This window comes from Giraffa tippelskirchi, chromosome 6, assembly GCF_054371585.1.
Source record: "Giraffa tippelskirchi isolate mGirTip1 chromosome 6, T2T-mGirTip1v1.2.pri, whole genome shotgun sequence".
NCBI lineage: Eukaryota > Metazoa > Chordata > Mammalia > Artiodactyla > Giraffidae > Giraffa > Giraffa tippelskirchi.
In genome coordinates this window covers 174,444,347-174,460,147 of record NC_137280.1, presented here as the reverse complement: position 1 = coordinate 174,460,147, position 15,801 = coordinate 174,444,347, and positions in this window count along the sequence as shown.

Here is a 15,801-nt window from a genome sequence, read left to right as displayed (position 1 = left end):
GGTAAAGAATCCTCCTGTCAATTCAGGAGATATGGGTTTGACCCCCAAGTCGGGATGATCCCCTGGAGAGGGAAATGACAACCCACTCTAATATTCTTGCCTGGGAAAACCCATGACAGAGGATCCTAGCAAGCTACAGTCCATGGGGTTGCAAAAGAGTCGGGCACAGTTCAGTAGCTAAACAACAAACACCTCTGGGCCAGGCACTGTTTTAGAAAATGAGGGTATAAGTATTAGTGAAAACAGATATGTTTTTTCTTTTCATAGCACTATGGTGATACGAAGAATATAGATAATAACCAAATAATTCTCCTAGTTAATATACAATTACTAACTGAAAGTGCTCTGAAGGGAGAGAACATTACTTAACATCATTAAAACAAAGGAACTGCATTTCAAGATGTAGCAAGAAGTAATGAAGGCAGTCCAGAACCAGGCACATTTGGGAGGTGATTAGTATCCACCGGTACTGTTTATGGATTTCTCATGGCAAAAATACTGGAGTGAGTTGCCATTTCCTCCTCCACTGGAGGAAAAAGGATAAGGGGGTGGCAGAGGATGAGGTGGTTATATACCATCACCGACTCAATGGACATGAATTTGAGCAAACTCTGGGAGATAGTGGAGGACAAAGGAGCCTGGTGTGCTGCAGTCCACGGGGTCACAAAGAGTCAGACACAACTTGGCACCTGGGTAACAACAAGTAACCAGCATGAGAATTTGTGGAACATAAAAATATATTTCTCAGTTTCAATCCCAGATATTCATTAAGGAAGGAAACTATTCTGGAAAATGTTTCTGAAAAACTTTGCAATATCGTCCTCACACTTTTTAAAATTAGACATTGAATACAAGGATTATCCCTGAAAGGAAGAGAGAGATGAGAGATATAATTTCTAACTCACAACTGCTTGTAAAACACAGGCCTTCTCATCCCTCTTGTTTGCCCATATGGTCCACATGGAACATATTGGGTAAGCAAAGAACTATATCTGGTCACAAAAAGTTCTGACTTCTGGATAGGTCCAAACATAATTTTAACTGCTGTTTGCAATTCAAACTAAATAGTGTAGTGATTATATTAACTACATCAATATTAGGCTAACTAAGTCGCTTTGTCTAGAAATAGAGAAGTTTCTCATAGGCCACATGTAAAGCAACCATAAATAACCATGTGCAAAAATATGAACGCAAGCTGAACATATTTAGAAATACAATATCCCCTACATCATGAAGTATTTCTCTACTTTGGCAGTTCTTTGTGTGAGAGAGTCACCAAAGACACTTTAATATACAGAAACCACAACTTTTTTTGTAATAAATGGGAAACAGAAGAATTGGAAAACAGAATATAGGAAATAATTTATGAAGAAAAAGATAGAAAACAAAAGAACCATTTTTTACTTATAAACTTTTGCAGTCTGATGCCTGTCTTGCTCATATGAACCATTTTTCAGAGAAGGTAAGTGATGACAGATGTGGCTTTGTTATGGAAAGAATGTAACGTCAAGCAGCTGAGCAACTACACTTCTTAAAGAAATTAATCCCGTCTTCCTAATTGGACCCTTTTCATCTCCTCTGTCCTCCTTAAATTTCTAAATGGCGTTTTAGGTAAATGATAACAATCTCGCTGGCCTCTAATGGTCTTAGTGATATTACGTTCCCAACTCTTTCTGTTGGTGGTATTCATAAACACCTTTGTAGTACAAGTGCCCGAGGTAGAATTATTTATTTGAAAACATGGCCATTTATTTATGATATGTTATCATTTCCATATATATTCTCCTTTCTGTTACTATATATTTTCTTTCTTGTTATACTTCTTTTAAAGGAGAAATAGGCGAAGTGAAAGTCGCTCAGTCGTGTCCGACTCTTAGTGACCCCATGGACTATACAGTCCATGGAATTCTCCAGGCCAGAATACTGGAGTGGGTAGCCTTTCCCTTCTCCAGGGGATCTTCCCAATCCAGGGATCGAACCCACGTCTCCCGCATTGCAGGCAGATTCTTTACCAGCTGAGCCACAAGGGAAGCCCAGAAATAGGTTAGACAATGATAATATTGGTAATTCTATTTTATAGGAGATAAAAATACCATTTTTATACGTTATATATTTAACCATGACATTTGAGATTCCTGTAGCATGAGAATAACATCTTTAAGTTGGAAGGGGCAGTTCTGCATTTCTACTAGGTAGGGCTTTTATACCGAAACCTTTTTAAAAATAATCCATAATAAATAACTGGACAGTCAGTGACAGAACACCAAATTAAAGGCCCTGTGTGTGTATTAAGTCACTTCAGTCATGTCCAACTCTTTGTGACCCCATGGACCATAGCCCGCCAGGCTCTTCTGTCCATGGGATTCTCCAGGTAAGAATCCTGGAGTGGGTTGCTGTGCCCTCTCCAAGGGATCTTCCTGACTCACGGACTGACTCCGCCTCTCTTACATCTTCTGTGTTGGCAAGTGGATGCTTTACCACCAGCACCACCTGGGAAGCCCGAAGGCCCTCTGGGACCTTTTTACTTTCCTCAAAGACCCTCTGCGGAAGGTATATAGAGGGTGGAAATTATATATATATATGTGTGTGTGTGTAAAATACCTTTCCTATTGCTATATGTATTGGGTTGGCCAAAAAGTTTGAGTTTCTCCCTAAGACGTTAAGGAAAAACTCGTACAACACTTTGGTCAAGCCTGTATTTGGTGTTTTGTCACAGCACCGTGAGGATTCTCCCAGTGACACTAGGGCCCTGAGGACGTCACTGCGTGAGGATGCTGATGAAGTGAGGAGGAAGGGAGTGATTTCTACTCTGGGAGCCCACTGAGGTGCTCAAGGAGAGACTGATTCCAGTGATACCTCCCTGGTCTGGAACAACCGTCTTCACACTCCAGTGAAACGGCTCCTCACCTCTGCGTGCTGTCGCCTGGCCTTGCATGTGTAGACTTTCACCTGGGATTCTCTCTTTTCCTATCCATCTTCTCACATCATGATTAAGCTCCTCAAGGCATTCCAGATCAGTGTTTCCAAGAGAAATACTATTCATGACACATAAATCATTTACAGTTTTCTAGTAACTCTATTACCAAAATTAAAAACAAATTAATTTTAATAATGTATTTGATTTAAACTAAGATATTAAATGTTATTTCACACACATCAGTGTAAGAATCATCAATGTGTATCTTACGTACCTTTGTTGTATTGTTAACTAAACGTCCAGAATCTGCTATTATACACATACAGCACATGTCAGTTTGAGCTAGCCGTATTTCAGGTGTGCAATAGCCACAAGTGCCTTTGTTGTTTTCAGTCACTTAGTCGTGTTCCACTCTTCGTGACCCTGTGACACTCCGGGTTCCTCTATCCTCAACTATCTCCTGGAGTTTGCTCAGATTCAAGTCTGTTGAGTTGGTGATGCTATCTAACCATCTCATTCTCTGCTGCCCAATTCTCCTTTTACCTTCAATCCTTCCCAGCATCAGGATCTTTTCCAATGAGTGGGCTTTTTGCATCAGGTGGCCAAAGCATTGGAGCTTCAGTTTCAGCAGCAGTCCTTCCAATGAATACTTATGGTTGATTTCCTTCAAGATGGACTGGTTTGATCTCCTTGTATCCCAAGGGGCTCTCAAGAGTCTTCTCCAGCCCTACAATTAAAAGCATGACTTCTTCGGCAGTCAGCCTTCTTTATGGTTCAACTCTCACATCCATACGTGACTACTGGGAAAAACCACAGCTTTGACTACATGAGCCTTTGTCAGTGAAGAGCTGTCTCTGCTCTTCGACACGCTGTCTAGATGTCTCTCAGCTTTCCTTCCAACGTGCAAGTGTGTTTTCATTTTGTTGCTGCCATTACCACCCGCAGTGATGTTGGAGCCCAAGAAAATAAAATCTACCACTGCTTCTACTTTCCCCCCTTCTCTTTGACATGAAGTGATGGAACCAGATGCCATGATCTTAGTCTTTCTGAAAGTTGAGTTTCATGCCAGCTTTTCCACTCTGCTATCTCACCCTCATCTGGTACTTTTATCTCTTGAAGAATTTTCCAGTTTGTTGTGATCCACACAGTCAAAGGTTTTATCATAGTCAATGAAGCAGAAGTAGATGTTTTCCTGGAACACTACTGATTTCTGCATGATCCAATGAATGTTGGCAATTTGACCTCTGGTTCCTCTGACACATTTTTTAAAATTAATTTACTTTTTATTGAAGGATAATTGCTTTACAGAATTTTGCTGTTTTCTGTCAAACCTCAACATGAATCAGCCATAGGTATACATATATCCTGTCCCTTTGAAACCCAGTTTATTCATCTGGAAGTTCTTGGTTCAAGTACTGCTGAAGTCTAGCTTGAAAGATTTTGAGCATAACCTTGCTAGCCTGTGAAATGAATGCAATTGTATGTTAGTTTGAACACTGTTGGACATTGCTTTCTTTGGGATTAGAATGAAAAGTGAACTTTTCAATATTGCGACCACTGCTGAATTTTCCAAAATGCTAACATACTGAGTGTAACAATTTAATAGCATCATCTTTTAGGATTTTTAAATACCTCAGCTGCTATTCAGTCACCTCCACTAGCTAATGTTTCCTAAGGCTCACTTGACTTTACATTCCAGTGTATCTGGCTTGAAATAAGTGACCACACTATCATGATTATCAGGGTCATTAAGACCTTTTCTGAATAGCTCTTCTGTGCATTCTTGCTACCTATTCTTAATCTCTTCTACTTCTGTTAGGTCCTTACCGTTTCTGTCCTTTACCATGCCCATCCTTGCATGAAACTTGAAGAGATCTCTAGTTTTTCACATTCTATTGTTTTCCTCTATTTCTTTGCATTGCTCATTTAAGAAGGTCTTCTTTTCTCTCCTTGTTCTTCTCTGGAACTCTGCATTCAGTTGGGTATATCTTACCCTTTCTCTCTTGCCTTTTGCTTCTCTTCTTTTCTCAGCTATTTGTAAAGTTTCCTCAGACAACCACTTTGCCTTCTTGCATGTCTTTTTCTTGGGGATGGTTTTGGTCACTGCATCCTGCACAGTGTTATGAACCTCCATCCATAGTTCTTCAGGCACTCTTTCTTCCAGATCTAATTTGAATCTATTTGTCATCTCCACTGTATAATCCTATGGGATTTGAGTTAGGTCATACCAAATGGCCTAGTGGTTTTCCCTCCTTTTTTTTTTTTTCCAATTTAAGCATGAATTTTGCAATAATGAGCTCAGTGATCTGAGCCAGAGTCAACTCTAGGTCTTGTTTTTACTGACTGTATGAAGCTTTTCCAACTTCAGCTGCAAAAAAATGTAATCAACATAATATAGGTATTGACCATCTGGTGATGCCATGTGTAGGATGGTCTCTTGGGTTGTTGGAAAAAGATGTTTGCTATGACCAGCATGTTCTCTTGACAAAACTCTGTTAGCCTTTGTCCTGCTTCATTTTGTACTTCAATGCCAAACTTGTCTGTTATTATGGATATCTCTTGACTTTCTACTTTTGCATTCCAATCCCCTATGATACAAAGGTCTTTTTTTTTTTTTTGGTGGTGTTACTTCCAGAAGGTGTTGTAGGCCTAAAATCAGTCAATTTTAGCTCTTTGTCATCAGTGGTTGGGGCACAGACTTGGATTACTGTGATGTTAAATGGTTTGCCTTGGAAATGAATCAAGATCATTCTGTTTTTTTTTGAGATTCCACCTAAGTACTGAATTTTGGACTGTTTTGTTAACTATGAGGGCTACTCCATTTCTTCTAAGGGATTCTTGCCCAGAATAGTAAATATCATGGGCATTTGGGTTAATTTTGCCCATTGCCATCCGTTTTAGTTCACTGATTCCTAAGATGTTGATGTTTACTCTTGCCATCTCCTGTTTGATCACATCCAATTTACCTTTACCAATTCGTGGAGCTAACAGTCCAGGTTCCCATGCAATATTGTTCTTTACAGCATCAGACTTGACTTTCACCACCACACATATCTACGCTGAGCATCATTTCTGCTCTGACCCAGCCACTTCATTCTTTCCGCAGCTATTAGTAATTGCCCTCTGCTCTTCCCCAGTAGCATACTGACACCTCCTGGCCTGGGGGGCTCACCCAGCATCTATCTATTTGCCTTCTAATACTGGAGTGGGCTGCCATTCCCTTTTCCAGGGGAGCACATTTTGTCAGAACTCTTCACTGTGACTCTTCCATCTTGGATGACCCTGCCTGGCATGACTTGTAGCTTCACTGAATTATGCAAGCTCCTTGGCCCCGACAAGGCTGTGATTCATGAAGGGACACATGTGCATAATGGCTACCATATAGGAGAGCACAGCTCTGATTATTCCTCCTTCATGTAGCCACAGGCCTACATCAAGCAATCAGGTTCTTTATCAAGGATACCCCTCCATTTTTATACACTGAGAAACCTACTAATGAGACGACCAAGTCCAATCCTTAGAAAGCCAAATATCACCCTTTCTTTTAAAGTTTACCTGATCTGTACAAAATTGGCGTGAGCCTCTATAACTCAGTTCATAAACAGAACATATGAAACTTCATTCGCAGTCTCCTTTCACCCCACACCTAGACATCAGGCTTGTACATTCTTTCCTCTTCAAACTCTTAAGATATCTATTTGTTGACCAAGCCCTTAAGCTGCTCTTAATATAAATTAGGCAGATACAGGAAACAAACAAGAGTTCCAAACTCAGGAGAAGTTGGGAATCATATAATCCATACATCATGTCCACAGGAAATTAGTATGTCCATAGTAAAAGCCAAAAGCAAGGTTGTATTTGTTCAGATAGAGCTATATTCTAATTCTTCCTGTATCATCCGTCTGCACACGAGCTGTTACTTCAGTGTGTGTAGTGTTAGTCGCTCAGTCATGTCCGACTCTTCGCAACCCCACGAACTGCATCCCTCCAGGCTCCTCTGTCCTTGGGATTCTCCAGGCAAGAATACTGGAGTGGATTGCCATTTCCTACTCTAGGGAATCTTCCCAACCCAGGGATCGAAGCCGCATCTCGTATGTGTCCTGCATTTGCAGGTGGGTTCTTTACCACTAGAGCCACCTGGTAAACCCTAGAATACTGGCGTGGGTCACCACGCTCTTCTCCAGGGGATTTTCTTGACCCAGGTTTCAAACCCAGGTCTCCCACATTACAGGCAGATTCTTTACTGTTTGAGCTACTTGGGACCTAAAATTTTCACTATAGGAACACTTTTTGCTCTAATACAGGAACAATAATATTAATAGTCCTTGATATTAAGAATTACAATTGCAACCATCCCTTGAATACTAGCATTGGACCAGATTTTTTGCTAAGGATTTCACATTCATTATTTATTAAATACAGGGACTATATCTCACCAAATGTGGTAATACATGTACTATTTCTATCTTATATTTGTTTATCAATATAGTCAGTATAATATATTAACTATTATGATTATAATGATTGCTTTATTATTTCTCATCTGTCTTCAGTTTTCTTAATTGATGATAACATCCCAATTTTCATCATAGACAGAAAATCTTCAGTGACAAAACAATGTGTATTATATGAATCCCCAGGGTACAGTTTGTTTATTTCTTATCAACTTCTGATGCTCAGCTGCTCAATAAATAATGAATAAATTAATGAATTAATTAGTGAGCCAAAAAAGGGAGAATTTCTGAATTCAATAGCCATTGTATAGCAAAGTAAGATTATATTAATTATGTTCTCTATTTCATTTAGAGAGCAGCCTCCAAAATTTCTCAAGCAAACCAAGAGATGTATGTTGCACCATCAGTGGAACAAAAAGAATGTTTATTTAAATGGAGGAATCAGACTCTTTGACAATGAGACCGATTTGATTCCTCAATGCTCTTCTCCTTCCCCTTTCCACTAGTGACTAGGTTGCAGATGTGCCACCTGGCTTGTTAAACAGCTGTACACACACAGTGGTCAATTCTCTGGCTGCAGAACAGATTCATATAAAAGAGGCTCTGCTCTTTCTGAGCTTTTAGATATGGGAATTTATTGAATCTGCTTCCTTCTTTTTTCAAAATCTTACAAACTATGAAAGTTTTTGCCTCTACCATCAACATGCAAGTTATAAACAAACCATACCAAACCATTTGTGAGCAAATGTTGAGGTAATGCCCTTTTGTGTACAAACTTCTAAACAAAGTTAAGTGGCAATGACATCAGCATTTTTGAGAAAATTAGATATTCATACATAAAAGAAATGAGACATCTATTTTACACTACTCAGACTTAAATCAAAATAGATTAAAGACTTAAATATGAGTAGACACTATAAAACTCCCAGAAGAAAATACTAAAAAAAAAAAAAAAAAGTTGCTGGACAGGGCTCTTGGCAATGATGATTTGGGTGTGACATATAAAGCACAAGTAACAAGAGCAAAAATGAACCTGTATGACCATAACTAAAAAGCTTCTGCACAACAAAAGAAACAATTAACAAAATGAAAAGACAACCTGTGGAATGGGAAATGGTATTTGCAAACTACGTATTTGACCACAGGCTAGTACCCAATATATATAAAGAACTCATATAACTCAGTAGCAAAAAATTTCCAAATAACACAATTAAAAACTGAGCAGAAGATCTGAATGGACGTTTTTCCAAAGAAGATATATGAATGGCCATAGGTACATGAAAAGATGTTAAATATCACTAATCATAGGGAAATGGAATGAAAAGCACATGTTATTATCTCACACCTACTAAAATGGCTACCATCAAAAAAGAAAGGGATAACAAGTGCACAGCTACTGTGACTGCAAATTGGTATAGCCACTATGGCAAACAGTATGGAGGCTCCTCAAAATTAAAAATAGAACTGCCATACAATTCATCAACTTCAACCCTTAAGATATATCCAAATAAAACAAAACCCTATGTAGAGAGATATCTGCACCCCTATGTTCCTTGCAGCATTATTTACAATAGCCAGGCATAGAAACAATATATGGCCAAATAAAGATATATGGACAAAGAAGTTGTAACACATATACAACAATGGAATATTTTTCAGTAATTAAAAAGAAGGAAATCAGCCATTTGTGACAACATGGATGGAGCTTGAGAGCATCATGCTAAGCAAAATAAGTTAGACAAAAAAATACAAATTCTGAATGATTGCTCTTACACGTGGCATCTGAAAACAAAACAAAAAGCCCAAGCAAACTCAAAAAAGATCGGGATATGTAGTTATAGGAGGTGGTAGGTGGCGGGAGGAGGGAATGGTTGAAGGTGGTTGAAAAAGTACAACTTTCATTTATAAGACAGGTAAATAGTACGAGATCAGCAGGTAAAGAATCCACTGGCAATGCAAGAGATTCAGGTTCAATCCCTGGGCTGGGAAGATCCCCTGGAGGAACAAATGGCAACCCACTCTAGTATTCTTGCCTGAAAAATCCCATGGACAAAGGACGCTGGTGGAATACAGTCTAAAGGATCTCAGAGTCAGACACGACTGAGCAACTGAGCACATGTAAGTACTAGGTATGCAATGCACATGTACAGTTAACACTGCTGTGTATATATATACATATACATGCATGAAAGTTATTAACAGAGTAAATCCTAACAGTGGTCATCATAAGAAAAAAAATTTTTTTTTTCTCTTTTTTTGTATCTCTATGAGATTATGGAGGTTAAGCACTTGTAATCATTTTACAATACACTTCAAGTAAAAGCATTATGCTGTGTACCTTAAACTTATATAGCCATTTAGGTGCCAGTCGTGTCCAACTCTTTTGTGAGCCCTGGACTATAGCCCACCTTGTTCCTCTGTCTAGGGGATTTCCCAGGCAAGGACACTGGAGTGGGTTGCCATTTCCTTCTCCGGGGCATCTTCTCAACCCAGGGATCAAAATCTTGTCTCCTGCATTGCAGATGGACTGTTACCAACTTATATAGTGCTATACGTCAATTTTACTGCAATAAAATTAGAAAAAATTAAGAGAAAAATAATCAGCATTTTGTATTAAATGCTATTTTGAGTGACATTCCATTTTCTTTACTTTTCTTGCCCTATTAAACTTTACTTAAATGGAAATATTTTTATGTAGTTATATTTCCTATTTACATGCTACTTTATATTGCTACTTTATATGAGATTGTATCCCTGGAGTAGGAATGGCAACCTGCTGCAACATTTTTGCCTGAAAAATTCCATGGACAGAAGTCTGGTGGGCTATAGCCCATAGGTCTCAAAGAGTTGGACACAACTGACAGACATGATTCTATTCCGAGTTACATATCATTATTTTGCATCTAGGCCATTTATTTAAAGAACTTCTACATTAAAAGAACAAAAAACTACAACACTAAAGGACAAAATTTTCATTGAAATGGCTCAGGAATTCCTGGTCTAAAAATTTTCAGGATGTTTCCAATGCCAGTATTAGAATGTAGACTTATGACAAATAAAAGAGCTATAATTCTTTACACCTGTGAGAGATTTAAAATGAAGTGTTTACTTGAAGAGCGAAATACGATTCAACGTTTTTCCTCAAAGGAAAATTGATATAAAAATGTACCACCTCTCTCCTTTCTCCTTCATTCCTTCTTTCTTTCCTTCTCCCCTTCCTTTCTTCTCTTTTTCTTTCCTTTCTTTCTTAGCAGAGGAATAAAGCTTCAAATATTGATACCACTGGAGTCCAAGAAATGAGATCCATACTTTGGAGCCCTATAGGATTAAAGATTATTGCCTGAGAGGACAAAGAGTTTGTCTCAGTAGACTCTATAACTTCTTCAATAGAGTAAAAGGTATGCCTGGTCCTGCTATCGAGCTTTCTGTGAAGTTCATACTCTCTCTGATCATCACATCGTGACAAGGTATCTCACATATGGGAACAAGAGCACAGATCCACAGACACACTGCTCTGTCCTTCCATGCATGAAGATTCAGCAAACATGATCTGGATCATCCACAATACTTAATGGAAATAGCCAAAAAAGAGACCTGATCTTGCAGTACACTGACAAGAATCTTAGCCTGAACATGCTTGAAAGACCAAGACACCATTAAAAAAAAAAAAAAAGGGAAATCATCAAATTACCAAGAATTACCAAGCCATCCTAGTTTCAAGACCTATACAGTTCAAAGTTGAGTTAGAGGACTCCAAGCCAGGAAGGTTTATAGACTTCTAATTCCATCTTCAGGATATTTAATTTCTTGCTTAAACTATTTTTTAAATGACAATTACAGGGAATCAAAAAACAAAAGCAAATGAAAACCAAAAAAAGCAAAATCTCTGCTTTATTAAGCTTTATGCATTCTCAAAGAGTTATCTATAAAGTAGAAGAATCTTGTTGAATAAATGAAGGTTAAATCATCAATAGCAAGATCATTATTTTCTCATTAGAAGATCCACAAAAGGATGCAGTGCTGCCCTTGCTGTATTAATTTGCAAACATAAATACTTGAAGGTAAACGCTTGGAATATGCATCTGGTCCAAAGTTAAAATAGTAAATGAAAGCTAACTTCTATTTCTTTGAAATCTGTTTTTCTCCTAGATTATAAAGCAGATCAAATTATGATTTGTACTGAAAGGAACCTTTACTACTATATTTACAATATTGTGTATAATACTGTACTATATTTGAATATGAAATCATATTTAACATCTGTGACACTTAGTCCATTCATATAAATACATAAGTGTCCTGTTACTAGTAGTTCATCCCATTGGTTTCACTCCATGTTCACTATGAAACAAGTTTGGCATATGCATATATTAAGTGAGATTCTTCACATATTTAGCACAACAAATACACAGCAAAGTACCTAGAAATAAGAGAATCGTGTCTAACTTTTGATGAGAAATTTTAACTTTCTGGGCCTTGCTGTTGTTGTTCAATGCTCAGTCGTGTCCGACTCTGTGACCCCGTGGACTGCAGCACGCCAGTCCTCCCTGTCCTTCGCTCTCTCCTGGAGCTTGCTTAAACTCACATCCATTGAGTCACTGATGCCATCCAACCAGCTCGTCCTCTGTCATTCCCTTCTCTTGACTTCAATCTTTCCCAGCATCACCATCTTTTTAACGAGTCGGCTCTTCCCATCAGGTGGCCCAAAGTATTGGAGCTTCAGCTTCAGCACCAGTCCCTCTAATGAATATTTGGGATTGATTTCTTTTAGGGTTGACTGGTTTGATCTCCTTGTAGTCTAAGGGACTCTCAAGAGTCTTTGCCAACACCACAGTTCAAAATAATCAATCCTTCATTGTTCAGCCTTCCTTATGGCCCAACTCTCATATCTATACATGACCTACCGGAAAAACATAGCTTTGACTAGACGGACCTTTGTTGGCAAAGTAATGTCTCTGCTTTTTAATATACTGTCTAGGTTTGTCATGACGTTTCTTCCAAGGAGCAAGCATCTTTTAATTTTGTGGCTGGAATCACCATCTGCAGTGATTTTAGAGCACAAGAAAATAAAATCTGTCACTGTTTCCATTGTTTCCCCATCTATTTGCCATGAAATAATGGGACCTGAGGCCATGATCTTAGTTTTTTGAATGTTGAGTTTTAAGCCAACTTTTTCACTCTCCTCTTTCACTTTCATCAAGAGGCTCTTTAGTTCTTCTTTGCTTTCTACCTAAGGGTGGTGTCATCTGCATCTCTGAAGTTACTGATATTTCTCCAGGCAATCTTGAATCCAGCTTGTGCTTCATCTAGTCCCTCATTTCGCATGATGTACTCTGCATATATTAAATAAGCAGGGTGACAATATACAGCTTTCAGGTGATCCTTTCCCAATTTGGAACCAGTGTGTTGTTTCATGTCCGGTTCTAACTGTTGTTTCTCAACCTGCAAACAGCTTTCTCAGGAGGCAGGTAAGGTGGTCTGGTATTCCCATCTCTTGAAGAATTTTCCACAGTTTTTGTGATCCACACAGTAAAAGGCTTTAGCATAGCCACTGAAGAAGAAGTAGGTGTTTTTCTGGTACCCTCTTGCTTTTTCTATGATCCAACGTGTGTTGGCAATTTGATCTCTGGTTTCTCTTCCTTTTCTAAATCCAGCTTGAACATTTGGAATTTCTTGGTTCAAGTACTGTTGAACCTATCTTGGAGAATTTTGAGCATTACTCTGCTAGCATTTGAAATGAGTGCAATTGTGCCGTAGTTTGAACATTCTTTGGAATTGCCCTTCTTTGGACTGGAATGAAACTTGATCTTTTCCCATCATGTGGCCACTGTTGAGTTTTCCAAATTTGCTGGCATATTGAATGCAGCACTTTAACACTTTTAGGATTTGAAACAGCTCAGCTGGAATTCCATCACCTCCACTAGTTTTGTTTGTAGTGATGCTTTCTAAGGACCATTTGACTTCACATTCCAGGACATCTGGCTCTATATGAGTGATCACACCATTGTGGTTATCTGGGTCATTAACTTCTCTTTTTTATAGTTCTTCTGTGTATTCTTCCCACCTCTTCTTAATATCTTCTGCTCCTGTTAGGTCCATACCATTTCTGTCCTTTATTGGGCCATTTTAGCATGAAAGTTTCCCTTGGTATCTCTAATTTTCTTGAAGAGATCTCTAGTCTTTCCCAATCTGTTGTTTTCCTCTATCTCTTTGCATTGTTCACTGAGGAAGGCTTTCTTATCTTTCCTTGCTATTCTTTGGAATTCTGCATCCAGATGAGTATATTCTTCCCTTTGTCCTTTGTCTTTCGCTTCTCTTTTTTTCTCAGCTATTTTGTTATGCCTCCTGAGACAATCATTTTCCCTTTCTTTTTCTTGGGGAGGGTTTTGATCACCATCTCCTGTACAATGTCATGAGCCTCTGTCCATAGTTCTTAAGGCTCTGTATCAGATAGAATCCCTTGAATCTGTTTGTCACCTCCACTGTATTTTCATAAGGGATTTGATTTAGGTCTTACCTGAATGCTCCAGGAGTTGGTAATGGACAGGGGAAGCCTGGCGTGCTGCAGTCCATGGGGTCGCAGAGTCAGACAGGACTTGAGTGACTGAACTGAACTGAACTGAATGCTTCAGTGTTTTTCCTACTTTCTTCAATTTAGCCTGAATTTTTGCAATGAGTTCATGATCTGAGCCATAGTCAGTTCCTGGTCTTGTTTTTGCTGACTGTATAGAGTTTCTCCATCTTTGACTGCAAAGAATGTCCTTAATGGCCTTAATGTCCTTATTTGTACAATCGTTTATTTGAAAAAAAAAATAGGTTAGAGCTAGATGTTCAAGGTGTTATAATTTTTTCCAAACAGGGCACAGAGACACATGCTTAAGAATCTACCTATATTATTTCTTTCTTTTCAACATAAAAGAGCTTATTAATTGATTTACTTATTTTCTTGATACTTAAAGATGTATTATTAAAGAAAAATAAAGTCAGTTTTTTATTATTTTTTTCTCCAGCTTTTGCTTCGAGGAGCTTGTTTGTTTTATACATAAGAAGGTATGAAGTATTTCTCTGAAACTGCATGAAAAATAAGAATAAATCAAAACTATAAACCAGTTTTGTACCAGGTTTCAACAATAAAGAAATGCCTTTGGTTCTTTACATTACCTTTTGAACTATACACAGTATTATAATTGACTGATCTTGTTACCTTGAATTCCAGTTTATCCCCATTTGATTCTAAGCAATTATCTGTCTAGATGAACTAAAGAAATAAATCATCTGCATTTTATATGAGGTGTTGACATTTATTGATTTAATGTTCTCTTAAATTCTTTCAGGGAAACAGTTTTTAAATTATAATAATAAGTGGACAGAAATTAATGGACCTAACAAGAGCAATGTGTTGGTGTATAATTCATCGTCAAAATTTTGTGAGTGAATTTTATTTCACCCTTTTTAGTAAGAGAAAATTATGGCTCAGAGGCTATGTAGCTATCCTTTGTAACTCACACTGCTCCTTTCTCAGGAGCAATTTGAGGACACTGCACTATTAGTGAAGGGAAAGTCCCTCAGTTGTGTCTGACTCTTTGTGACCCTATGGACTCTACAGCCCATGGAATTCTCCAGGCCAGAATACCGGAAGTGGGTAGCCTTTCCCTTCTCCAGGGACTCTTCCCAACCTAGGGATGGAACCCAGGTCTCCCACATTTCAGGTGGATTCTTTAGCAGCTGAGCCACCACTGAGAAATGTAATTATTCATTTTAGACCCTGACATGTATTATGTTTTCTGTTTTCACAAGACTAAAAGTCCTTCAAAACAAAATCTTTCAAAAAAATATTTTACTCTAAATAATTTAGGAAGAAATAGATAAACTATTATGAATACAATAAATGATTAACATTCAGACACTTCTGTATTAATATTTAATACAAAAATGTGTTGTAATGTAACATGCAGTATAAACTTTACTAAACATTGTATATAAAAACATGAAGCATAAATCATTCAGATTACCTTTCTTATAATCTCCAAGAAAGCTGTGAGTACGTATAAAATGTGTCTTTCTACAAATACATAATCAGCCATCTTTCACCTCATAATTCCTTTCATGTTCTTTACCTTGTGCTCTATCAGTTTTACCCAATCCTTTATCTATCCTCTTGATTTTTTGGCTTGTTTTTATCTTTAAAAAAACAGAGATACAGCTTCTTCGCTTCAATATGCAAATAAATTATATTTCAAAATTGTTACAATTTATTAGGTTTGATTGGTGGCTCAGTGGTAAAGAATCCACCTGCCAGTGCAGGAGACGTGAGTTCAATCCCTGAGTCAGAAAGATCCCCTGGAGAGGGAAATGGAAATCCACTCCAGGATTCTTGCCTGGGAAATCTCATGGACAGAGCAGAGGAGTCCTAGCAGGCTACAGTCCATG